The sequence below is a fragment of the Nelusetta ayraudi genome, unplaced genomic scaffold (genome assembly GCF_046127955.1).
Source record: "Nelusetta ayraudi isolate G7.1 ecotype Tasmania unplaced genomic scaffold, CSIRO-AGI_Nayr_v1 ptg000135l, whole genome shotgun sequence".
In the NCBI taxonomy this organism is placed as follows: domain Eukaryota; kingdom Metazoa; phylum Chordata; class Actinopteri; order Tetraodontiformes; family Monacanthidae; genus Nelusetta; species Nelusetta ayraudi.
In genome coordinates, this window is record NW_027466185.1 from 20,708,390 (window position 1) to 20,726,135 (window position 17,746).

General features: G+C 45.9%; 1 protein-coding gene across 1 annotated transcript in view; it reads left to right on the top strand.

Moving 5' to 3' along the window:
• The first annotated feature begins 6,267 nt into the window (after nucleotides 1-6,267).
• LOC142877350 (CMP-N-acetylneuraminate-beta-galactosamide-alpha-2,3-sialyltransferase 1-like) overlaps nucleotides 6,268-17,746 on the top strand; it is a 74,467-nt gene continuing 62,988 nt past the window's right edge. The window contains exon 1 of the mRNA XM_076011865.1: nucleotides 6,268-6,614. The gene's annotated coding sequence lies outside the window, so the exon portion shown is untranslated. The remainder of the gene's footprint in view (nucleotides 6,615-17,746) is intronic.

The window sequence follows — 17,746 nt, forward strand, 5'->3', positions numbered from 1 at the left end:
CGTCCGATGGCGCCACAAATCTGTTCTCATTCATTCATCTTCTGTGCCTTCTTTCTCTTGCACTCAGGGTCACAAAGGGTGCTGGAGCCTATCCCAGCTGTCTGCGGGCAGAGGCACAGTTACACCCTGGGTAAGTTGGCAGTTTATCGCAGGGCTGCCTAGAAAGACAAACAACCATTCGCACTCGCATTCTCGGAGCCAATTTAGAGTCTCCAATTCGGCTCACGTGCGTGGTTGGACTGCGGGAGGGAACCGGAGCACACTCACCAGGAGCCACACCCGTTATCTTTTTAAACAGGAAATGCATAATCTAAAAATACCCGTCTCGATGCCGCCAAGGCCCTAGCTAACAATTTGTTTCACCCCTCATAAAACATAGCTTACCGTAAAACTTGAGATCTGCTCATTAGTGCTGTGTACAGCTGTGGAAACAGCAGTTTCTTTTTTTTTTTTTTTTTTCAAAGTCGAGTCTTTGAAGGGTTTTCAAAGCGTACGTTGGAACAAATATTGTAACTTTACTTAAAATAGCATCCAAGTGCTTCCAACACAGTCTGGCAAATTGTTACCCACCATTAGCTTCCTGCTTAACTCTGACATGTGGCCTCCACAGCTGCGATGTAGTCATGTGAGTGGAAGGCAGAGCGCATGTAATTGATAACATTTAAGGATGATTGCTTTCCATTCAGACGCACCAGGTCCGTCTTGTGGATTCAGAAAAGGACCATTTGCCGAAATTGCTTGGCTGACATTTTTACCGTCGCAGCTCGAAATCGCCCTTCCTGGAAGTCGGCATCGGTTTGACTTCATTCAGGCACTTGAGCGTTCATCACTTCAAGGCGGCCTGTTTAAAGATGCAGGTTCAGCAGAGGACACATTAGCCTTTTGTTTCCTGGACAATAGAAGGCGCAAGGACAATCATTTTGAGAAGTGACTTCTAATAGAGAGAAAAAGCAACTTCATTGTCCATTAGTATGTGCCTCCCAGCTAACCCTATGTACTCAGTGCAACAAATATTAATGTTTTACAGTATATATCAAAGTCCACAGAATGCTGGCTCTCATTTTGAGAGCAGTTGAATCTAAAATATTTATAACACTTGAACCTGTTATGTATTTAAATAAAGAAAGTGCCAAATTTTCCACAAGGTCTTCAGAGATCCCGAGGCAGAGGTGGTTGCATGTTGGGTTGCGTGGCCAGCCTTTGTTCTTTGTTTCACCCCCCATGTTTATTTTGCCAGAGTCACCTGCGGTTCACCTGTTGGAGGAGAGCTGGAGGTATCTCAGAGCCTTCTCTTCTAAAATCTCAGTTATCTTTACTCAACCTGCCCTACCTTTGAATTTAAACTGAATCGTGACTGCAAACTTTTGCTACGTTTCGCTTTTTAACACACACAAATTTGCTCTTGATTGGAGGCTCTTGTTGTGAAGGGGCAAAACATAAACAACTGTGACAACCAAAAAAACAAAAACGAAACAGGGACAGTTGAAACGAGGGCACTGTCTGGCAAACAGAGAAGCCTGAGTAGCTTCTGAATTCAATTGAAGATTCGATGTGATGCTTTAAAAGCACTGAGAGCCGAACCAGACAGTTTCTGCAACGTCTGGCCCTCTCGTCTGCTGCCCAGATTTAATTCATCGTCAAAGTTCTTGGTGCACCTCTTGCATGCAGAGTATTTTGCTTTATGTCCTTGTTTATTTCAATTTGTAAATCTAGTTATACACTTTGAGATATTTTCAGACAACCCTTCATTCCTCTCGCATTGACGGGTGTCTTGTCAGTCTGGCTTTAGTCGTCGAGACATCATAATGACCAGAGCCAGGCTTGTTCATGCGTGACACTGAGCAATTGGAAAAGTAATTGATTGTCACATTTAGCTGATAAAGACCCAAAGCTTCTACTAGAGTTAGATTTCATTCTATGATGTGATGTTTTCAGGGTGTTATCTCATGGTTTTAGTGTTGGACATACCGCAGTCATCTGCATATTTGACGACTTTCTCATACATGATTTTATTTCATCATCTTCATGCCACTTTAGAATCAATGTGGAGTTCATTGAGCCATAAACCGATACCACTGAGGGCCAGTCTTTTACTCTCCTACCAGCCAAAACATACACTTACAAGACATTAGACTTTATATTTCGATGAATGATCCAAGTTGCAAAGTGAATTTTCTAAAAGTAAAATCGAATGTTTCATTACTTCTCATCTTATCTATTAAAAATTCAGAAAAACTCCACACTGCTATGTTGTGGCCAAACAACTACAAATAGTCAGTAGTTCCTCTTTTACAAAAAGAAAATACACAGACAGACTTTAATAAGAGAATTCAATATTTTCAACACAGTGGCCTCACATCTTGCATCTCTCCCCCACCATTCCAACACACGCACACACACACACACACACACACACACACACACACACACACCCACTGCCAGCAGCCATCTCTCCTCCCTGTATGTTCAGCTGGCCTGTCAAGTGCTCGCCCATCTGTTGAACCTAAGACAGCATGCAAATCTCAGCCAATGGAAGAAATGTTCCATCAAATTCTGAACTTATCTGCATGCATACACAGGTTTTTCGTGAGCCCTCTGGGCTCCTTGGGGCCTGAGGCCACGCTGCTTAAGTGCACGTGCACTGATGAAAGACGCCCTTTCACTTGGCTTTAACCTTGCCCTTGTCATCGCCACTTCTTGTCTGACTTCACATTTCGCTTTCTTATTTCTTACGTGGAAAATGAATCAAAGGTCCCGTATTTTTCAAAAAAAAAAGATGCAAAAGATGCGAGAACAGGAAACTGCACCTGGGTCGTGCAACAGTGCAGCGGAGATAATAGGAAGCAGCGCCTAGATGGGGAACAGAGCTGAGAACTGAGCTGTGAAAATGTACACAGCTGGAAAAAGTCAAGCAGCGGTAAGGTCTCAGAGGTGTGAAACCCAACACCCAAATAAGGATAATATCACCAGCAAAGAGCCAACCAAACATCCTGTTTACTACTATGTATAAAAATACTTACTACTCAGTGAGAGAACAGTAGTCAGACTTTGGCCCTGCTAGGGCTAAAACTTTACTCAGAGCTTTGTATGCTTGTACCCCGAAATTGCTTACTGAAGATATTTTGAAATTGGCATTCTTCTCTTAAGACTCTTCATTCAACGAACGCGCGGATCGTCAGCACGACACTAGAAAATATGAGACGGCGAGCGGCACTCATGTTGCTTGCTAGCTTGTGGGTTTAATCTCGCGGTAACGTATCAGGTGACCGAGACAAGCGCCTTGACATGCGTCAAGAGTTGAGCGTTAGATGGACGTAACGGAGAGAATCCGGTAATTTTTCAAAATAAAATTGTTCAGCCTCAGATAATGAATGAAACGGGATTAATTTAACAGAAGTTAATTATTCTTTCTGTCCGGCCCGGTACCAATTGACCCACGGTACCGGTATCGGTCCGCGGCTGGTGGTTGGGGACCTCTGCTTTACAACATAAGATCTGAAAATAAATATGATATGGGAGTTGACACGACCTGGCTCAACAGCCGTGCCAAAGAGGTGAAAGGACACGGTCTAAAAGTTTACAACAGAAATTTATTAAAGGGGACCTATGATGCTTTTCCACTTTTCTGAGCTTTAAAAACTGTTACAATGTTGAACTCTATCGTCAAACGATCTCAATATCGTCAAATAATGACGTTCATGCGTTTGGACGTGAGCCCTGCAAATTGTTGGGCATGGTTCTAAACGCTCTGTTCACGGAGATTTTTTCAACACTGGGCACGGAATGACGCCATTGTGTGCCGGATCTCCTTTCATGGCCAAGCTCCGGCACTCTCTCGGACTGGTTCCGCCCTCCCCCGCTCTGCCCCGGAAGTGATTCCGCAATGCGCTGCTCCAAGAAAATATTTTTTCGGTGTCAGGGAAACTAAAAAAATATAAAATAAAAAATACTGAGCGACTACCGAAGCACCAAGGACAACAACCGTCGGAGTGGAACAAACAGAGAAAATGTTGGAGGTTTGTTCAGCCTAAAGCGGATGCGATGGAACACCGGTCTGCAGCCAGACCCCTCTCGTCCGGTCGGCAACGGGAGTGAGACGGGCTCGACTCGGCCCCCTGGTGGACGACGAGAGAATAGTCAGCCACGGCAATATTTGAAAACATGTATGAGGACTGTTAGTGTATTGTGACCTCAAGCAACATTAGTTTTAAGACTACTTGCAATGTACAACCGCTGAATCGTGTTGATGAACTGTTAGCCGCCACCGCTAACTCCGTGCTCTGCTTGTTATGTGTGTTGTGTTCGCTAGCAGCGAAACTGAAGAGGCAGCGATTTTGACTCGCAAGTTTCACTCCTTATAGCGATGTTCACGCTGCCAGCATGGTAACATCGTTTGTATAGAGCTCTTCCTGCTTTGTGCTTGGTGTGGACTTAAGTTGTGCAGATATTCTTGTCTAATAATAAACGACTCTATGACTGAAGTGACCGTTTAGGCGTACATATTTTCTCTGCTAGGACAGTGTTTTGATACAAGTCAACAGTATGAAACCAAATCATTCTAAGCCCTATTAAAATGTCTCGCAAAAATACAAAACAAAGACACGGTCAGTACACAAAGTAAAATATATTTCCGGGGACACGGAAGCCACAAAAAACGTCCAGGGACCTTTGGTCCGCCTTGCGGCCGTAACTCAGCCCGCGCTGGGTCCCTATGAAGCTGGATTAGCCGCTAAACAGCTGCTAAAGGGTGAAGCCTTCACGACGGTAAGTGTTTAAATTGTGCCCGTTTCGTAAAGTCTGCCGTTTCCTCTTCACTCCTGCACCGGCAAACTGAGGAAGTGAGGCTCAGCAGCGACGAAGAGTGCGTACACCGGCAAGGCTGAGGGTGGAGTGAAGTGAAACAGAGCGTTTTCGCGGGACGCAGTAAATACGAGGAAACGAGCTGCGAGATACACAAATCTAAAAAGCTTTCAGTGCGGAAAATTGTGCGTTGCTGCTCTGGAGGGGCCAGATATCAAATACAAAAGCCCGAAAATTAGTATAATAGGTCCCCTTTAACAGAGTCCAAACTGAACTGAATGTGCAACAAAACAACAACTGTCCCATCTCCAAGATGCACTGCTGTCCCCAGGATGCAAGAGAGCGAAATGGCGAGAGGAGGCAGGGCTTTTTAACACCACACACAACACTGGCCAGGTGTTCTGCGTTGCGCCACTCAGAGCCCTATGCTCCAATCAGCTCAGGATCTGAGGGGAAAGAGAGGTAGAGAGACACACAGGCAGGCCCAGCACATGCCCTAACACTAAAGAGGCTGTGGCAGAGTTTTAATTTGTTTTTGTTTTGTCTCTGACTTCCTTCTGCTGCAAGCTGTAAGCTTGTTTGTTTTTCGAAGACCCAGTATGCCAAAACCTCCCGAAAAAGAAATGGCTTCCGTCTTTTACATTCGAGCTGTATAAGGACACAATTATTTCTCCAAAAACTGCATTTGCATCGCAACTGTATTTTTTTTTTAATTTTTTTTGAGTTTTAGCTGATTAATTCTGCAGGCATAAAAAAAAAAAAAAAATATATATATATATATATATATATATATATATATATATATATATATATATATATATATATATATATATCCTCCTCTCACTGTCCTCTAAATGCTGCCGGTTTTTCCTTCCAGCAACAGCCTCGGGGGCTTGAAGGTAAGCGGCCTGCACGCCGACAGCATAGATCCGACCAACAGGTCTGCGCATGGCCTCGGGCTAATAAGGGCTGTGTGAAGTTCAGCTTAGCCTTGGCGCATTTGAGCTCACCTCCATGATCCCATTAGCGCGGTGCACACATATGGAAACAAATGTGCGGTGATCCTGGATGTGAGTTTGGAAGACTTTAAACCCTTTAAGGGCAAAAAAGAAATAAAAAGGACTCAGGTCTATCTTACTCTGGTAAGATTGGTAATAATCTTGGGGGAGGAGAGTCGTGTCTGGTACAGTTGGATCTCGCAATTTGCACTTACGCGCAACTGACCGTCGCGCTCGCCGGATAACGATCGTTTGAGATAGTAACACGGCCCATCAATTGGAGATAATTGCGCGTAAAAAAAAATTAAAAAAAAAAATTAAAAAAAAATGCGTCCGATCTCTCAGCAGCGGCATCGAGGCTGAAGAGAGAAAACAAACGGCCAGGAGCTGGACACGAATGTCAGAGACAGTGGAGGGAGGAGGAGGAACCTGAGGTGGGAGTGTGTGCGTGTGTCTGTGTGTGTGAGTGAGGATGGTGAGAGACGTAGCGGCGCCGAGCTCCTCGTGCTTCACAGAGACGAGTCCTCCTGCGCCGGGACGAGACGCGCGGACGCGGCGCTTCCAGGACGAGGGCGTCGTTTCTTACGCGTGGAACCCAAACGGGATCTGGGTTTGAGAGAGAGAGAGAGAGAGAGAGAGAGAGAGGCAGAGGGAGAGAGAGCGGAGGCTCTCCAGTTCCGAAGCTTCTTTTTCTCCGCTTATCATCTCAACACTGGAAGCCTCCCAGTGAAGCTGAGAGGCTGCGGCTGCGACGCTGTTTTGTTTTTTTTTTTCCCTCCGCCGCGGAAATAACGGGACTCCTGGATCGACTTCAAAGTGAGTACCGCGCAGCGCAGCGCCGCGCCGCATCAGATTCGCCGTTAAAACCACATAACCACTAGAAACGCTCCCGCAATCTGTGCGTTTAAAACGGCCGGTCGCAACTTTGTTGTGGCGGAGGGGAGACTCGGAGCGCGTCGCCGCCTTCAACACCTGCACGGTTGCCGCCGGAATAGTTTTTTTTGTTTTGTTTTGTTTTGTTTTGTTTTCTCCACACTCTTTTTCAATAGGAGCGCTGCTATTTTTTTTTTTCTTTCTTCCATACCAGGTCTCGGTGCGCGTGCGTTTCTTTCTTTATTTTCCTCCACTCCTCGCGGCCGCACTGCGAGGGGGGGGGGACGCTGACAGCGAGAGAGAGAGAGAAAAAAAAAATATTCAACTTCTCCCTCAGACCTGCTTTTGATCTCCAGCTCTCGCTCTCTTTGGCTTCAGATGCTGAAGCTCGGGACCAGCGCCGCTCTCTGAAAACAGCAGACTTCCAGCTCAGGCAAACTGTTGAACATACTGCAAAGAGACTCGCAGGCGGAGGAGGAGATCTCATCACAGGAGCTGTCACCTCTTGTCGACTAAAAAAACAAAAAACAAACAAAACAAAAAGCAGAATCATCTGGAATCTGGCCGTACCGTATATATAGAGACGCTGCTCGGCCAGGAGTCGACTGTGGGTTCAAAAGGGCTTCCGGTTTGGAAAACTCGCGTCTGCCCGGGGAGACATCACCTCGCTTGCTCACGCAGGCGCCCGTGGGCTGATAAAATAATAAGCAAGTGGAATACATTAGCTCCACCAGCTACTCACCACAATCTCCAATCAGGCTACATGGCGTGACCTTGGTGGTGAAGGTGGGGGGGTGGGGGGCGGGGGGGGGGTAGTCTATGAGTACGCCAGGCGACATGGAGATCCCATCCATTATCCAGGAGCCCAATCACGTCTGGAAATTGTGGCTGCCACGAGCAGTCGCGGTGAGAGAGGGAAGGAAGGATGGGACGGCTGTGTCGAGTGGCGCCTCCGCGACAGCGCGCACCCGGCGCCCCTGCGCAGCTCAATTGCGTCAATTTGCGCTTCCTGTGCGGAGGTCCTGCCTCGCGCAAAGTTCAATTGAAAGTCACTCCCTGAAAGTTGAGGACGTCTTAATCATCGGCGAACTCCCCCCAGAATTGCGAAAAGTCTGGCCTTTACGTCTCCTGCCTGCACCCCTGTTCAGAAAACGTGAACTCTGCCACAGCTCTGCGTGTTATCAGTGTGTGTACGTATGTAGGGCAATGGCAATTTCGAAACCTTCGTTTTCATACCGGTTGCGGAAGGATACTTTTTTGATGCCAGAACGACAACAAAACTACTTTGCCATTACAGCACAAAACTTGTATTTTTCATATTAGTGGTGTTTTAAATTAGGATTTCCTCCAAATCAAGTTTGCTGTATTCCAGTCTTTGGCCGCTACATCCTTGGCACAAATTTTGCATTTTTCTTCATTTTCATCCACGTTAATGAGGCAGAGCTGCACTTTAGACTCCTTTGGCAGGACACTAATTTTAAATCTACCGTAAACAAATGTCTTTAGTTCACGCTTCTATAATGTGAAAGCCAATACCATGCAACTTTAGACTTTGAATGATAGGATTTACTTTCTTGGATATTGTAATTTAGTATCCAAATATGATACATTTTTCAAAATTCATCTGGGTGGGAAAGTTTCAGTCGGTGCTACAAACGTATCGAAGTTCGGCCCAACCCGGGCTTAGCCCTGCATGACACCACGACAGGTAATGGACCTGACAACAACCCCCTCTTGCCGAGTGTTTGGTTGACCCTCTAATCAATCAAATCATCTAGTGGGCTATTAAAGCGTCAGTCTTGGCAGCAAGCTAAAGGTGGCTTTGAACAGAGGGCTAAATCATTCAGTTTTCAAAGGATAATTCATCGTGTGAAGGGTGAAAGAAAAGCCGGCCGCAACAGTGGGACCTCGGCGCTCCTCTTCCTCTGAGAGGAGGTGATCTCTCGACAATAGGCCGGCGGCAGAAAGCACAGAGTCACCCAGTGAATCAGAGCGACTTTTCTTTATTTCATTCACGCTTCTATAATGTGAAAGCCAACCCCCCATAACTACAGATGTGGACATATGTATCGCCAAATGGCAGGATTTAAGTTCTTGGACATTGTAATTTGGCATCCAAAGATGATACATTTTTCAAAATTCCAGAAGGTTTATCTTCCAACAATGGGACTGGCGGCGGCAGAAAGCACTGAGTCACCCAGTGAATCGGGGCGACTTTCGCCAGCTGTCGGCTGCACGAAGGGGCGGTGGGGGATGGAGGAGTAGGGAGGGGGGGGCCGGGGGGGGTCTGACGAGAACGCAGTGGCAGCAGTCGCACCGCTGTTTTCGTTTCCACTTCAGAGCTGCGAACCTGCCCTGAGCCGAGCGTACAGCGCCCTCCGAAGGGCTGATCTGGTTCAGCGAAGGCACTGCTGTACTAGACCACCTTTACTGTGTCCCAATAATCAACAACCCCATGCATGTCAAAAATCCTTCTCAATGTACGCATGCTCATATTAATGTCATCGGAGGTACTCAATAAGTTCAGCATCTCGCTGTGTCTCAAACCAAGCTTGAAGCACAGTGCTTTCGGGCCTCGTTACGTGTAGTTTAATTTATCGTGAAATAACACGAGAAATATCCAGTAAAAACGTCATCATTTTCACGTGAAAATATAAAACGTTTACAAAATAATGTGGTAGTTTCATGTAATAACGTGAAACTTAATAATCATGGATTACATTTATATAGCTCTATTCGAGGTACTCAGAGCACTTTACATTGAACCCATTTTTCATTCACACCACATTCACGCTTCTGGTGGTGGTAAGCTACATGTGTAGCCACAGCTGCCACCACCACCCAACAGTCAATCACATTCATACGAGGCAATGCGCTTTAAGTGTCTTGCCCAAGGACACGACAGACTGGGATGGAGTGGGATTTGAACCGCCAACCTTTCGGTCATTGGACAACCAGCTCTACCTCCTGAGCAACAGTCGCCCATGTACACATGAAACTTTGTGAAAATAATGCGATAGTTTCATATAAAAACGGAAAAACGTGAAACTTTCTTCTGCCAGCTCCGACTGAGTGAAGCCGGCAAAGCCCCCCTCCCCCCTTGCCCCTCCCGCCCTTGCGCTTCGCTGCAATCAGTTACTGGAGCTGTGGCATGCCGGAATCCCCCCCGGCGGCTCGCCGCAGACCCAGTCCGACTCCTTTAAGTACACGTTTTTTCCCGACAAGGTCGGGCACCGAAGCAGCAGAGACGCCTCCACTTTCCCCGGGAGCCGTGGCCCCTGCGTGTTGCCTTCAGCGCTGACGAGCACATTTCACTTACACCCCCTTTTTTTCTATTTGTTCCGAAAACTCTCTTGGCTTGACCCTCACAGACGGTCTACCTTCCACCTCCCCTTGGATTCCTCCCTGGCTCTTTGATTTTTTTTTTTTTTTTTTGATTTGCCCTCTGTTTCTACTTAGCAGCCCTGGCTGTTTTCCAAGAAACTCCGACGCAACGTCTTTTTTTTTTTCTTTTTTTTTTTCCCCTCCCCAACCTCTTGCTTGTAACCTCACTGACGTCCGTGTGGCGAGTGCGGCTGTTCACGCGTGCACCGCGTCGATGCAAAATTGCGGGGGAAAAAAGGGGGTGGAGGGAGCAGAAGGCGGGTGAGTGCCGTCCCATCAACGGCGTCTTCATTTCTCCCCGGGAGCAATCAGCCGCCAGCGTACCTCCTGGAAATTAGCCCTGTCAATTTTTTTTTTGGGGGGGGGGTTTAATTATATTTTTTTTTTTGTATCTGTGAGTCGCCCCGCCTGATGATACTTATTGGCAGGTGCTTTGGTATGGGGGTGAAGGGGAAGGGAGAGGGAGGGTGAAGGGGTGGGACATTGCAGCTGGTGCATTCCAATAGGGAGGGATGCATAATGTAAAACCGTAACGCGCTCTGCAGCAGATGTTCGTACCCACCCGGACCCCCCACCCCCCACCCCCCAACCTCCCTTTCAGGCTAGGCTGCGTAACCGCGCAATCCAGTCCATCCACCCGCCGTCCCCACCATTTTTGGCACTCATTTCTTGTTGCCCTCCGCCGTTGTCCTCAAAGTGTCTTCGCCCCCTTTCTTAATCATTATCGATATCTGCTCCGTCGCTGTGGCATTTTAGTTTCAGCAGCGTTGAGTTCCGTGTCGGACGGATGTTGGCCTGTCGCCGGAAAGCCGTCCCCTTGGAAATAGGACATTGTGACAGATGCATATTTCGGAATGTATCCAGAGTGATTTTCTTAGCTAACGTTAGCATTCATTCGGAGCACGGTTGATGCTGTTTGCATACCTTTTAAAACTCCCACTGAGTGTAACTTCATGAAGGATGTGACATTCGTCCTCCACATTTAACCCTTTCTTCTGAGGGAGCGGTGAGGGAATCATTAGCGAGCCTGTGATATTTTACAAGAATTACAGCTTATGCCCTTCACACCATTCAATGGAAACCCCTGCAAATCACAATTGTGCTTTGTCGAAATTTTAGAAATATCGCTTTTATTTTGCGAAAAACTGGAATGGAAACACAGCTATTGAGTGATATAACTTAACCCAACCTAAGTGAAAGTGCCGAGCATTGAGGCAATTGGAACCATTTGTATACTGTAGTCTTTGGTCTGACCCGGCGGGGGATTGAACCCACAACCTCCCAGTCTGAGGGCACACAGTATAACACTAGAGCTGGTCGAAGCTGGTTTTCTGAAGTTTCGACACTTTATCCCACCCACCATAACAGGCAGTAGCAACCTAGTTCCAATGGGCAGGAGGAGGTGAAAATTTACATGCACTAATATGCACAGGTGGCTTTGTGAATAAAAGCATAGAAAGAGCTCGAAATCAAAAGATAGGGGCCGCTTGATATGTCGCGCCACGCTACATGAAATAACCCCACTAGAGCCTCACACAGCCATTTTATGACTTTACACCCGACATTGCTGAAAATCCCGTATTGCCCCTTCAAGCCACCAAGGCCTCTGTCCTCATCAGGACTGCCGCCATCCTTCCCCCAAGTGGGCACCCCCTTGTCCGGGATTAGCGCCTGTTAGTTTTTTCCCCTCGCACGCGCTCAGTCGGCCGTTTTTCAGCAGCGACTAAGATGAGAGAAGAGAGGTGGCGGGGCAAAGAGGGTTTTTTTTTTTTTAGCCTGTCTGTGTGTTTATCTGACAGAAAGGCTAATTGTCATGCCTCAAAGGTCCGACGTTAATTAGGAGTTATCTTGGGTTCGCTCTCATTCGGTCGCCGCTCTAATTGGCAGTCGGGGCTCGCGTGCCACCTGGCCCGAGCCTTTAGCTCGCCAGGTGCTCCCAGCTGAAAACCGTCGGCCTTGGCATTACGTGGGCACAGGGTTTTTAAGAAAAAAAAAAAAAAAAAAGAAGGCAGACAGCTGGAGAGGCAGAGGCAGAAAAAGAGGGGAGGGAAAGGCAAATTCGACCGGGTCTGCCAGCTTTTTTTCATGCAGTGAACAGCAAAAGGTTATTTCATGCTTTACGGCGTCACAAGACGACCTCGGCGGGATTTGTGCTTTAAGAAAAAAAAAAAAAAAAAAACACAGAAGGAAGGAACATTTCATAGAAACTGGAAGCGTCTTGTATTGCTCATCGCGCCTTTTTGTTCCCAATTTTCTCGTCACCACAGAGGGCGGAATGTGCCAGCTCCACACGCAGGTTTGTTTACCCGCGTTGCGGGGCGGGGACGTGGGGATACGTTTGGCATTGAAATATATGAACAAAGGCTGGCGGAGAGGATTTCTGCGCGGCGTCTATCCGTGTGAGGCAAATTTAGAATGATTGGACGGATCAGGCGAGCTGTCTTCGCGTTTTACCCTCAGAGGGTGAAAAGAATCAAGCTAAAGATTTTTCCCTCTGAATCAAATTCCTTTCCACTTTTCCACCGTTTGAGTACGGAAGCGTATTGCTGCCAGTATCATGTAATTATATGAAAGTATCGAGTTTTTACGTGATCATTTTGAGGTCGTGGTAACGATCTGAAAGTCAACAACACAAGGCAAGTGAAGGCAGAGTACTAGACTCGTCTTTTCATGTGTCTCAATAGGGTCGGATTCATTCTCCCTACGGTGCGACCTCATGCAATTCAAAATCATCTTCAAGGTACGCATGCTAATATTAACTTCATCGATAGTGCTCAGTAAGTTCGGGATCTTAACGTCTCAAACCTAGTTCAAAGTAAAGTTTAATGAAATCGTGCAAATGAGCCACGACTCCTTGCTTGTGTCTCAATTAGTTAATTTCTATCAACTAAATGAGGCACAATTCAAAACTACCTCGTAAAAGCGCAAAAATGATCACGTAAAAATGTGAAACTTTGACGAAAAAAACGTGACAGTTTTATGTAATAACGTTGAAACTTGTCACGTAAAAATGTGAACGTGTCTTGAAACAGTGTGATATCTTCATGTCATAACGTGAAACTTATCACATACAATGTGAAACTTTCAAAAAATAATGTGACAGTTTCTTATAAAAACGTGAAACTTTCACAAAATATTGTGACAGTTTTACGTGAAAATTCACGTTAAAAATTTGAAAATGATCTCGAAAAAAACATGACATTTTCACGAAATGATGTGATTTTGATCCCCCCTTTTTTTTAGTATGCCAGCAATACACTTCCATACTTAGGCTCAAGACGATGTCATCACCGTTCGCAATCGAGCGGAGAAAAATGCACAATGTAGCGTGGAAGAGGGAGTCACGTAGCTCCAGTGGGAGGAAAACTCACCCGTGGACACCCCTCCTCCCCCCAATCCTCGACCCGCAGTCAATCTCGGCCTAAGTGGCGGAAGAGCTCATCGGTCACGACGCTCCTGTGCCGTCCCGAGCAGTCGGCCAGGTGCGGCCGGCGCGTGACGGCCGCAGAGCGATAGCCGCGTGCCCTGCGCCGCTTCGCCCCGGAGGATAAAAGACCCCCATTGTCTCTTCAAGCCAACGGGGATGCATTGTCTCATCGCTCCCGCGCTCAAAGTTCAACTCCCGTTTCACAATGGGGGAATTGAAAGTGTTAAGCAGATTTCCTCAATCTACTGCAATCTCGACGGATAGCGAGAAGCGAGAAACGCTTCGGAAAAACGCTTTTGTGTCTGCGTCGTGTTGGCGGCCCCCGAGGCTGAATTTGTTTACGGTGGAGACTGATCTGTACGATTTACTGCTGCTCTTGTTGTTGTTGTTGTTGATGTTGCAGCAGCAGCAGCGTTTTTTTTTCCTCCCTTTTTTTTTTTCCAAGGAACTGTTTAGGCCTTAAGCTTCTTGAGCTTCGCCAGCATGCGTTGTCTTGTGTCTTAAGCTACATGTACACAGTGTACATACACAATGCATGACCCGGGAGGGAAGTGAGTCATTCCCTGGGTGAGCAGCTCACATTCAATCAGCACTCGGGCAACGAGAAGCGACGTGTAAAATAAGAGATGAAGAATAATAGACGCAGCAGCAGCAATGGGGGGGGGAGGTGGAAATCACCGCCGCTAAATGCTTTAAAACGTACTAATCATCATAAACAGGCCGATGGCTGCCTTAATTACTGCAAACTGCGAAACGCTGCTGCTGCCATCGTTAATAACGTTTCGATAATTAAACATACAATGGAAAATGGTGGCTCCATTCGGTTTCACCAACAAAAATATAAAAATGGAAAGGAACTTCTTCTTGACTGGGCTCGGAGCGGCGTAGCCTAATTTTGCATTCCAGGAATAATGAGCTGCAGAAATTTAAAATATTCCTCTTTGCTCAACTTGCCAGGGCTCTTAGAGTACCAGAGACAAGCCAAATGTGAGATGTGACCACATAATGAGCGGCTTATTTTAAATACACTCGGGTGCAGACGAGGAGGGTTTCGTTCTTTTGAGTTTGGAAGAAATGAAGGCTTTGCTTTTCTGCCTGTTGAGAAAGAAAAAAAAATATGCAAACAAAAGTATTTCCCCTGTGAAATGTGTGTGTGTATGTGGGTGGTGGTGGGGGGGTTTGTTTTCGTCTGTCTTGCGTATGATGGGGTATCATGGTGGAGTCAGGATGCCAAACTAGCTCAGGCTTACTGTCAGGTTTCAACCTTTCGGAATGAAAAATAAAAAAAATATTTAACTTTTTTTCTTTTTAAACCCCAAACACTTTTGCTGCTGTTGTTGTGATCCTGTAACTAGGCCAACTACCAGTAGTTGTTAACGCTGGCCAACAGATATGATTTAAAATGGTTAATAGGGAAAATACACTTTTCCCTCAATGCGACAAACTGTATTTTTCACTCTTGCAATCACAGTCTCTCGAGGCAAGATCCTATTTTAAACATAGCCGCATCTTATCCATGACAACAATATGGAAACACTCAGTGGACTTTAACTGATCTGTATCTGTTTTGTTTGTTTGTTAGATGGTAGGTAGGTGGAAAAAGTGGAGAAAAACAACCCCACACAAACACACAAACTTTGCTTGATGGTCGGTTCTGCTGCTTCAGGTGCAGAGATTAGAAGTTCCGCAGAGGATTTTTTTCAACTTTTGTAGACATATAAATGCTATATGAACATTTTTATCTTACACTCACGAGCTTGATTTCTTTATTTTTTTTGTTACAATCACCATTTAAATGCACCACAAATAGCAATGGAATTCACATTCGCGTAGACAAATGAAAAAAAAAATCATTGTTGTGCTAATGTGTGGCGTCATATAGAATTCAGTCATATAGCATATCGGAAATAGGTGTTGGAAACAATGACAGAAAAAAACCCAAAGTCATTCATTGGCTTTTTTTTGTTTCCACTCTTTTCCTTAGCTTTACCTCTGTTTTGCACATTTACCCTGTTCCCAGGGAGGGAAAATGTGGAGTACTTCAAATTTTTGATTAGCTTTTTGCCCTTGCTTTTTCATCAAGCATATTAATTGCCAAATTCCGAAAAAAGCACATCAATGCAAATGATGTGGTTATGAAAGCAGCCGTACTGTTGAATGTGCCATCGACTGAGCACTTTAATTTCGATCCGCTCTGCTTTTTTTTTTTTTTTTGAAAATCCCAGTACGAGTCACTACAGGTTGGGAGCGAGGTCGTCATCGGAACGCCACACATGGCCCGGTTTGTGAAATGGTTATGAATAATTACAGTCCTCAGTAATTCTCGCAGTCAGTACTGGAAGTACACATGCGGCCCGACTGTCTGTGCGGATACATCCTGGATATCGCCGGGCTGCAGGCTCCCTCTAATTTTCTAGTTTTTTATTGCCTTGAAGGCTCGAATGAAATCCTATTAAATAAAACTTGGATTTTGTGTGTGTGTGTGTGTGTGTGTGTGTGTGTGTGTGTGTGTGTGTATGTGTGTTGTTTTTTTTTTTAAGGTGAAATAAATGGAGTGCAGTTAATTTCTGACAATGTATTAAAACTGGAGCTTAGGAACGCTCTGCTTTGATAATAAACCGTGAACTTCTCAGACGAGTTTTAAACCGTCTGGATCTCGGATTCCTCTGTTTAAAAAAAAAAAAAAAAAAAAAGATCAGAAAAAAGACAAAGTTTGTACAGACCCAAACGTCGAGGATAAATCCCCCTGTTTTTGTCTCAGCCCAGCGTTTGATGTGGGCCCTGGCGCTTTTGTGCTCTGTCACGATGAGCGATCGGCCTCTTCGGTGACTCAGGCGTTATGTTTTGGTTTTTTTTTTAGGAGACCAGCGGGATTTTTTCCCTCACAAGATGTATTAGCCGAGGGACATTTATCTTCCCCCTCCGTAACTGACCACAGTCCAACTTTACAGCATGACGCAGCACTCGCGCACCCAGAGCGGAACGCCGAGCCTTGCAGTTGCAGACTCGTTGACGTTTGCTCATTAAACTTTCCGTTTCTTTTCTGCCGCGTTCCCTTTTAACACTTTGCAAAGTTTTCTGCAACCGCATCTCTGGAAACAATCAGAGACAGAGCGCTGGGTCTGGGTCTGGATTCATTTTGTGACGGGCCGATTATTGTGGGTTTTTTCCGATTGAAGTGGTTTTTACCCAAAGTTTTAGGATTTATGGATTTCAGCATGATGGTGTTTTCGCTTTAGCTCTTGGAGCTACAGAGCAGAGTGAAGAATCATGCACAGCACATTACGCTCAACCAGACGTGCGGTGCGATATTCCTGATACCAGATTTCTAAAATTGATTCTCAAATCAAAATATCTATACTTTTGATACTTCAGTCAGTTGTAATAACGTATAACATTAAAAGGAACAAGGTGAAAAAGTAACAAAACTATCGAGATCGTGCTGAAATGATGCACGGTTAATGGGAACTACTTTTTCTTCTGTGGATCTGTGTGGAGTTTTTGCATGTTCTCCTTGTGTCTGCGAGGGATCTCTCTGGGTTCTCCACCTTCCTTCCAACAGTGCGCGTGAAGAGGTTTGAAAACTCTAAATTTGGTCGTCGGAGTAAATCACTGTCATATGTCTTTTTACATGGCCCTGTGATCCAGGGTGTAACCCCGCCTTCGCCCCACAAGACAGCCGGGATTGGCTCCAGCAGACCCCTGCAGCCCCCCGTATTCAGGGGGAATCATCTGTAGAAAAGTGGAATGGTGTAGGATTTATAGCACCAGCAGAAAACATTTTGAAAAGAAGGAACCCTTCCGGGGGGGGGTGAAGGAAAAGCAGGCAAATGAGATATTTTTCGCTGAATGCCGAGCGAGTTGTCGCGTCGGCGTTAAAGGGCAAACACGGGGCAGAGCTGCTTGGTGTGTCACTTCCCTTCGGGTGAGCCGCCATGTGCCGCAGCGAGGAGTAAAACTCTCGTGAAAAGCCAGTGAGAAGTAAGATGACAACATTTTTCGCCCTCCCCCCCCCACTGAGAAAAGCCCGCGGTGTCATTGCTCATTCTTCTTTTGATGCAAAAAAAAGAAAAAGGCTAATCTCTCCCGCCGCTTGGATGCATCCTCAGTGCTATGACTGAGTAGAGGCTGGATGTTTTTTTCAACAAAAAGATCTACAGCCTTGAAATGTCAGCGATCCATCAGCATGCTAGACTTACTTTTGTGCTGCATCTTTGCGTTATGTGTGGCACTTTAACCACTTATTTTTCCCTCTTGTAGGCCT